Source organism: Microtus ochrogaster, chromosome 18, assembly GCF_000317375.1.
Source record: "Microtus ochrogaster isolate Prairie Vole_2 chromosome 18, MicOch1.0, whole genome shotgun sequence".
NCBI lineage: Eukaryota > Metazoa > Chordata > Mammalia > Rodentia > Cricetidae > Microtus > Microtus ochrogaster.
Window position 1 is genome coordinate 55,813,408 of NC_022020.1, and position 8,348 is coordinate 55,821,755.

At 37.4% G+C, this 8,348-nt stretch overlaps 1 pseudogene; it reads right to left on the reverse strand.

Moving 5' to 3' along the window:
- Positions 1–7,045: 7,045 nt before the first annotated feature.
- On the reverse strand, positions 7,046–7,639 carry LOC102000627 (annotated as a pseudogene).
- Between the last annotated feature and the right edge of the window lie 709 nt (positions 7,640–8,348).

Genomic DNA, 8,348 nt, shown 5'->3' on the forward strand with positions numbered 1-8,348 from the left:
AACTCACAGAGATGCCATTTCCATTTTCATCCTGGATTCCTGAGCGCTGAAATTGTATCAGTGGCAGCACTAGCAGTGTATATTGTGTGTGATTCTGGGCACGCACCACTTTCTGCAAAACTTTGCCTGGTACACAGAAGCTGTTGCCTTCTTTTTGGTATCGGCTCTCTCTGTGTCTATAAAAGGATACTGCTGTTGCAGGATGACTAGGCCTAAGTAATTCCTGAATGCTTTCTATGAAGCTTTCCTGATTGATTCTCTTTAAAAAAATCCACTCTCATCTCTGTAAAACTAGGGCCTTTTGTTCTTATTTCCTCTCTTTGTTTGCCATTGAAAATTTGATCCTTTCATGGATAATTTTAACATCCTTCTGCTCTAATTTTTGCTCTCTATAAAAATAGCCAGCATAACCCTGCCTCAACTTGAACACTATGCTATCTTGGCATCTTCTCTCTCAAGTTAACTCGTTCAATATTTTTCAAGTCAGTGTTACTCCAATTTTTCATGACAAGGGGAAAATATAAATTCATTTTCCAAATAAAACATGAGTGACCACTAATTCAATTTTCAGTGTAGTCCAGTTGAATTAGTGTGACTTGTAATACCTGCTTTTATATTGGAATTCTGGTTTTACAAACTATTACTACAATTTCTCATTAGACTCAGCTTACATCATACTGTGGCTTTTCCAGCCTATACCTTCAAACTTATACAAATTTGTTTTCTAACTATTTCCAAAGTACCACATGATCAAGCTTATTATTCCAATGACTTCAGCTCTGAGACACTACTTTTCTGAATTAGTTGCCTTGTCCCTACATATAAAAGTTTATTAAAATGTAGTTACATTATTTCCTTCATCTTCTCTTCCCTGATATTTCTTCCATATTCAAACCCTTCTTCCCGTTCCTTTTCAAATTCATAGCCTTCACTGCTGTAAACATTGCTGTTACATTGACATATAAATGAATGAGTATAGAAAGACATCCTACTGAGCCCGCTGTTACTTGTGTTTGTATGTTTCTAGGACTGACCACCTTTGAATGACTGTGACAACAATAACTGACAGAAACAGCAGAAGTGAGGAAATGCACAAGGGTCCTGGCAGAGGCTCTTTAAGGATAGCAGGGTAAGAAGCAGAGAGCACAGCCAGATCTAGCAACTAGGCTACAGCCATCAAAGGCCTGCTCCAGGTGACTCGCTTTAGCCCTCTGGATTACACCTGGGGGTTCTACCCTCCTAAAATACTGCCACAACCTAAGGGGGAAAACACTGAAAACACGAACCAGAATGGAATCTTTTAAATTCAAATAAAATGTATAGTTCATTGTAAAATGAACTCCAGCATACCTTCCATAGATGCCAATAATGGCCAAACCCACAGAGCCCTGTGTTTACCAGTGGTAAACATTATGAGGACGTAAGGAACCTTAGTCTGTCTTGTTTATTAGTTTTAGTCAGCTTTACTAAGATATAGTTTAGAGATCATAATGATGACCTTTGTTACAATTAAGCAAGTTTTCAGCAATGTAAGTAGGTGATCACATTATATACAGAAAACTTTATGATTATAAAATGTTACCTTTAGTAACTAAAAAAAATGATTTTTTTTAAAGCCACTTAAAGAATTCTTGGTTGACAGTCTTTCTTCCGGCTCTTAAAAAATGTTGTGCCATTTCTGACGACTTCATGGATTCTGATCAGAAATTTGCTGTCACAGTTTCTATAGTACTGGTAAAGTTTCATGTCTCTCCATTTTCTTGGAAGGTTGCTTTTTCTCAGTGTTCAAAAATTTGATTGTATACTTGATTAGAAATAAAAGTAGGAACATACTTGCAAAATTGTAGAGGAAGATTATGCTCTGCTTTGCAGGAGTCAAATACCTTCGGAAGACCTGCTATTGAGCATTCCCACCAACAAAACAAATGTGAGTTCCAGTTTGTCTATATCCTAACAACAGAGAAGCACCAAACCACAGACATCTCTCTGGGATTATACAGTTTGATAAATCTGTGGGATTTTGCCATTTGTCAAGCTTGAAGACTTTCATCCATTGTTCTTTGAATACACTTCAGTCTTGCATGGCTTCTCCTTTTCTATTTGAAACTCTGGTGACACAAATGACGGTTTTTTTTTATTTTGTATTTTGCAGTCGAATAGGCTCCTAAGATCTGCTCTTTTTAATCCCCACTCTGTCTTCTGTCTTGCTCAGAACTTCCCAGTTTCTCTGACTCCAATCCCACAAATACTTTCCTTTGTAATTTTGGTTTTGCTGGTGAACCCATTCATTGAACACTTTCAAATTTCAGGTATGTGATGTGAGACCATAGTCTATATTCTGTCAATTATATTTTAAATAAATGCTGATTGGCCAGTAGCCAGGCAGAAAGTATAGGTGGAACAACCAGAGAGGAAGTAGAGGCAGGTCAAGGAGAACAGGAGAATTCTGGGAAGAAGGAAGCGCATTCCTCTGCAGTCCTGTCCAGCCACAGAAGAAGCAAGATGTGACTGCTTCACTGTAAAAGGTACTGACACATGTGGCTAACACAGATAAGAAGAATGGGCTAATAGAAGTTGTAAGAGTTAATAAGAAGCCTGAGCTATGGGTCAATCAGTTTATAGTTAATATAGAACTCTGTGTGATTTCTTTGGGACTTAACAACTGTGGGAACTGGGCAGGACAAAAATACCCATGGAACAGGTATGTTCTTCTACCATCCCTGTTTTGAATAGTTTGTACTTAGATTGAACTATGATACTAGCGTCCCACATGCTCTAGCAAGTAGATGGCCTATTTGAGGATTTTTCAGCCCTATAGTTTTATTGGAAAATTACTTAAAATAGCCTCTGCTCTCTCTCTATCTTACTTATAATTTTATATCTCAGAAAGATCCCGACTAAAACACTGTTTGCATAGGAGACTCAAAGAATTTTAAACTTGAAGAGAACTTGAAATCTGTTTTCCTTTAAGATATACAAGGGCTACATTGTGGAAATTACTTATCTCTTCAATATGCTTATAATGTTACACTATCATGGATAAACAAATGCTCAGTGTTGTGAAAACAGCACTACATTTATGCACCAGTATAACAAGGTACAGTCATTATTCTGAGGAAAGTTTTTTGAGAAGCTATCACTAGATCAGGAACTTGGCAAGCATATTTAAACTTCATGCAAGCCCTGTATAGTCAACATTCAACCAAGGTGTTTACTGTAACTTGACTTTTGAATGGGTCAGAACCACACTGCCTGATAGAGTCACAGCAATGCTGACCAGGTTTATGCCACTCTAAGGGATAGGCAGAGGATGTATTTTCTGAAATAAATATTTATGCTTTAGTGACTGGACAAAATGACCTATGAATAATTTCAGTGCTGTTCCCCCACAAGAACCCATACCTTAAATAGGAAGAAGCCTAAGCAGCTCAGTATAAAATTACCCAGCTTCTTTGGGTCTTGACTCAGAAGTCAGTCGGGCTACAATTGTAATGATGTGTTAGAATGGAAAAGTCAGAGGTTGGTTCCCAGGGTAGTTTCTTTCAGGTAAAAGAAAATGGAGTGGAAAAGATATCATGGGCCTACAGAAATGCATACTATTGTTACAGGGAATAGAAAAATACAGCGGTTTTCAGTCTCCTTCCACATCAACCCATACAGAAAGTTTAAATTGTTTTAATGACACACCTGATTGCTTTAGGCCAGAGATAATTAGTCTGGTTCCTTGCTTGTCACCAGAGTTAAAGGATCAATATTTTATGTATTGCTATCCAGTGCTCCAGAGTTCCATGAATCTCTATAGCCTATTGAGAGTTCTTATTGGAATTAAAGCTATATATCTCTAAACTCTTAATTTTCTCAAAAGCTAGGAAAGGGTCATATTATTCCCATTGTGCAAAATGCACTAATTGAGACATAACTAAGTTAAAGGGCTTGGTGGTACATGGTAGATCTGGGATTTGAACTTAAGAAATCTAGGTTCAGAGTTTGTGTTCTCAACCAGCACTCCAGATCTAAAACTATAAGAGCTAAGGAAAGCGCTTACAGAATCTATTTGGTGTCTCTTCAGTCACAAGTAGGTTGATGACTGCGATGTTTGTCACTGCATGTGTATTTCAGCATATTGTAGAAAACTGTTCCTCTGAGTTTGAGCTTGTTCAGAGCAGGTGATGGGGTAAGAGGAGAGGAATGGTCCAGCAAGAAAGGTCCAACAAAACAATAGTGGCAGAGACAGTGAGAACTAGCTAGAGAGAAGACTTGTCTAGAGTTTAGGAAAACACCACCAGCAGTATTTGTTGTGTTGATGTAGGTTTCAGTTTTATGTGATAGTGCCTAGAAAATGCATTTTTTTTCTATCTAACATAGCTGTTTAGCTTGTGATTGCTGTTCATTTGAATCTTCACAGAGCAGTGTTACCTCTCTATGGCCATCAGTTCAAGTAGCCCCGGTTGTTTCTATGCACAGGATTTACACCAACAATCAGGCATAGATGGAGGAAGGCATCCTCCATCTTCAGGGCTGAACTGTTTGCTATTGATAGATTCAGGGAGAAGAAAGCTGTAGTCTTTAGTTGTGTACCCACTGGAAACCACATTGGGCTCCAATAGATAATTATAATTCAAGAGCTACAGAAATGACCTTGGTCAAACTAAAATGATAAGAAACACTATAAATGTCTGCCAAAAATAAAAGACTAATAAGGATTAAGCACCCATGCAGGCTCATCAATAGACTGACCACAGCTGAAGAAACCCTAAGCTTGTAGAAGCAATAATTGAAATGTCAAAGGCTACAAAGGAAAGAGAAAAATGATTAAAAAGTTAAAAACATTATCTAATAACCACGTCCCAAATATAAATATATAATGCATGTGTATAGAAAGGACCAGAAGGAAAATTTAAGTCAATCATGCCCAGGAATGTCCCCCCCCCAAACTAATATTAGACACCAAACCACAGACCCAGGAAATGAAAGAGCAACATGGATAAAAACAGAACTCAAACTGAAAAACTAACAAACCAGGGCTGTGATGGAGACATACCTCAGCACCATAGTTATGCCTAATTCAGCCTCCAACTTCACAAAAGCAAAGCAAAAAACAAACAACAACATAACCTTATTCTAAACCAAGACAAATCGACAAATCCAACCAAACCCCACAGAGTCATAGCGTTTTAAAAATTATGTTTCAAAATTGACGGGAAAGCAAAGACTGTCTCAGGTACACAAATATGGGTTTGCTATCACTAGATAGATCTGCCTTGCAAAAAATGATGCTAAAAGAAATGGTTCAGAAAGAAAGAAAATACTATAGACTTGAAACATCTCTGCAATAAGAAAGAACACTAGGGAATGAAAAAGTGTAGGTAAAATGCAAACTTATTTTCTCAATTTTAATTGATCTGAAAACCACACAAAATAATGCTAATACCTTTGTGTATGTTATGTGCACAGAGATATATGTGCATGCTTATGAGTCAACGTCATCAATGATGACAAATGTTTCATGGACCAAAGAGCTGAGATGAGGATGTGTGCTGCTATAAAGTCTTGCAGTACCTCTGAAGCAGTGCAGTGTGACTTGAAAGTAGATTTTCTAAGTACTCTGTAAAAAACTCATTTGAAAATAATGTCTAAAATTTAGACAGCGATATTTAAAATATTTTCTCAAACCACTCTGCTTATGATAGGATGTTAGAGAACTCAGAATTTCAATGAACTCATTGCAACATTTTGTCATCGTGTGGTGAATTAACTTCTCATCCCTTTATTATTTCTTACTGCCCACTGCTTTAGAATTTGGGTTTTTCTTGTTTTGTAAGACCACGAGGTGTATCATTAGATTGTTTGTTTATAATTATTTGTGATTTTTTTTAAATGTGAGGACTCATAGTTACAAACTTTCCATAGAAACCCCTAAACTATAATAATCCCAGGGATTATGGTAGACTGTGATTTTAAGTTTTATTTGATTCTAGGAAATTTACTGTTTGAACCATGGTTTCTTCCAGTACCCACTGATATTCAAGAGGGTATTGTTCAGGCTGTATTTAGGTAGTTCCGTCTTGTGGAATTCTACTAGGATGTGATAAAATTCAAGAAATCACTTTGATTATTTTTGATTTGTTAAACTTGAATATGGCCTAGAATGTATGTGGAAGTGGTTTCACATGTTGCAGTAGACAATGGATATTTCCTATTTGGTGAAATGAATATTCTCTAAATATCTGTTAAGACAATTTGATATCTGATGTGGTTTTTTCCTGAAGAGTCTTCACTGATTTTTAGTTTGTGTGGCAGATTACCCATTTTTGTATCAGGATCAATTTATCTATCTAAATTTTTTACCCATTGGTGTTTATTTTATGAAATTTGGATTCCCCAACACTTAATGCATTGCCGGTGACCACCATTCTTCCACATTGCTGATTGTCTCACCCATTTTGCTGGCTTCCCCTATGTTGACTACTTTGCTCATTAGGTCTTGAATTGAACTCAAATGCTCGTGGGCATCCTCTCTCAGATCACTGATAATTCCAGCTGTTCCACTTTTACTGGCATTCTACCTCCTCAGAATGACTGAGCTGAGTGGTCGAGGCATGGTGTGCTTGTGAGGACTTTTATTACTTTGCTTCATGTTTCTCTGTTGTGATTGGTGCGTCTGTCTGGAGAGTCTTGTGTTGTCATTTCGCAGGTTCCTTAAGCAGCAGCTGACTCTGATATTAGCATAGAGGAGAAACCAAATGAATGTAACAGCAACAGCATTAAATGACACAAGACACCTACCTACATCACTAATGACCACCAAAAAAATGACAAAATAAATGCAGGATGTATCACAAAATTTAAAACATATTATTTAGGCTAACTGTGGAAATGGGTAAATGAAGTGTAACAGGCAGGGAACAGAAACAAAAGGAAGAAGCAAGGGCAAGGAAATGAAAAGAGAAAGTGGACTAGGAAATAGAGGAATGAAGAAAATGAGAGCAGAGCAAGAAAAATAAAGAAGAAATAAAAGAAGAAAAGAGGAAAAGAAATTTCTCACTTAGAATGTTGAAAAGCTCCTGTGCTTTTTGGGGTTGGCACACTCATCCAGCAAGGCCTCCAGTCGGCCATCTTTGGCAATTTCACTTGGTGGATCATGAAGGAGTCCTCCAGAAGTGCCGCGCCGGGTGGCATGTCTAGATAGGAGGTTTTGACAAACAGCATAGTAATTGTGGTCCACAGTAACGCGAGCACAAAGAATTTCTTTTGAAAATGACAAGCAAGCCTCCTTGTCACAGTCATCGAACTTGCTTTCATACCATACGTCCCAATTCTCAGGCTTATTTTGTCTAATTAATCTTTTGTCAGCAACTAAAACATTTTCAGCATCCACAATGATTACCTTCCCATCTCGAGGACCAACCGCAAAATTGTCAAAGCTGACCATCCAGGAGGTAGAGTGCAAATTCAAAGTCATTGTTTGTAAGCTGTTCTGCTATTTCCATTAACTGCCAAGCAAGGTCAACTCTTTTCTCCCATGGTGCATTAAAGTAACTCCACAGCTCTTCTCCAACATAATTCACAGCCACCATTCTTCCACAAGCTCCAAGATATTTTGCAAATGGCCAACCTTCATCAGATGGAAAACTCTGTAGCACCAGCCGCTCGGGGTTGAAGGCCAGAGCAGGAAGTGAAGAAGCGCTCCTGGGAGTGATGGCTACTTCAGGAATAACCACCATTAGAGAGTATGTGGAATTTCTTTTATCTTTGGAGAAGACTGAGAAGATAGTAAAAGAATTAGGAATTTTAAATTACAGGGAAAAAATATGTATGTGAAAAGCAATAAATATTTTGTTCTCTTTACTATAAAGATGTTCACATTCAGATATTTATTATACAGCAGCAATTTATATTTTCAATAATTGCCCATTAATAAACGCGACAAAATATTTTTGAATCAAACATTGGGGGTTTGTATGTGCATTTAAATTGTCTTTTGTACTGTACGTTACTGTTTAATTTGAATATTTTAATCAGAACTGTCTCCCTGTGCCTTTATAAAAATATAAAGTTGTCTCTGCAACTTTTAATGATCTTAATAAAGAATACTTTAAGAACCATAAAAAAAAAGAATGTTGAAAAGCAAATTAGATAAATGTAAGAAGGGGACCAAATAATAGCAAAGGGGCTGGTGAGATGGCACATCTGTTAAAGCCACACAGGACTGGTCACTGCCACCCGCATAAATGCGGAAGGAGGGAACTGACTCCACAAAGTGGTCCTTTGATCTTAGCACAGTCTGCGGCATATATATGCACAATAATAAAAAATAGAAGTTTAAAAAGTGAGAACACAGGAGCTTT